The following is a 1273-nucleotide window of genomic DNA, read 5'->3' as shown; positions in this document are numbered from 1 at the left end:
TGCATGTGATATTAATGACATTGATAATTACTGCACTCTGTCGGGCCACCTTTCTTTGGAATGGGAACAAATACGGATTTCTTCCAGTCAGTTGGCCAGATGGTTGTCCTCCAGATTTCTTGGCACAACAACTTAAGGAGCACATCCAGGGCAGCATCTGTTTGTTGGATTATGTCAGTTGGTATGCTATCAATTCCTGGGGCCTGGTTTTTTGTTAATTATTTCAGAGCAGCTTCAACTTATTCATCATCACAGGCTCTTGCTCATACATTGTTTCATGAAATTCTTCTGTGTTAGCCAATTCCTTTTGGTACAGTGACTCTGTATTCTCCATTCCATCTTCTTTTAATGTTTCCTATTTCATTTAATATTCTACCCAAAGCATCCTGCAACTCTCAATACTTTGTCTTCCCAAGCTGCCCTTTGAAATCTTCTGTTCAGCTCCTTAATTTCTTGATTTCTTCCCTCTGCTTTGGCTTCTCAGCACTCTAGTGTAATATTCAGAGCCTCTTCTGACATCCATCTTGGTCTTTTCATCCTCCTCTGTCTTTGTAATGACCTTTTGCATTCTTCAGTCAGTTGGTCAAGTGGTGTCAAGGAAATTATAATTGAGACACAAATGGTAATTTGTGCCCAATGTTCACAGCAGCATTATTCACCATCACAAGAATATGGAAACAGCCAATGTACAACCACAATCAAGTGGATTGAGAAACTGTTGTACATTCACATGATCAAATACTACACAGCACTCAGTAGCAACGATGGGGGGAAAACATCTGTATAACATGGGAGAGACTGGAGAGCATTATATTGAGTGAATGAACTCAGTCTTGTAAGGACAAATATTGCATAAGACCATTATTGTAGAAATAGTAAACCTAGTAAAATGTGAGAGTCCATGGGTTAGGAGTGGGAGTAAAGGGGTGACAATGACCAGGGGGGAAATCATGAGGTCACACAATAAGTTGGGTAGAGGGAGGGAGTAAAGGACATGGGAAAGATCTGGTGGAGACATGAGAAGACAAGGTAATGGTGGGCATAGGTCAATGTGATTAATTTTACAAAACACATGTATGGGAAACACACTGTGAAGAACTGTGAAACACAATGTATATGAATTTTGTATGCAAACCAATGTTGCTGTTGTTGACTGCCATCAAGTCGAGCACAACTCATAGTGACCCTATGAATAAAAAGCCTGAAGCCTTTCTGTAACTATCAACATTTATCAAAGTTCACAGAGTTTCCAGAGGCATGTTGTTTAGGAAGT

Source organism: Elephantulus edwardii, unplaced genomic scaffold, assembly GCF_000299155.1.
Source record: "Elephantulus edwardii isolate Elephantulus edwardi_28Jun2011 unplaced genomic scaffold, EleEdw1.0 scaffold00111, whole genome shotgun sequence".
NCBI lineage: Eukaryota > Metazoa > Chordata > Mammalia > Macroscelidea > Macroscelididae > Elephantulus > Elephantulus edwardii.
The sequence above is the reverse complement of the archived record's forward strand: the minus strand, read 5'-3'. Positions refer to the sequence as shown.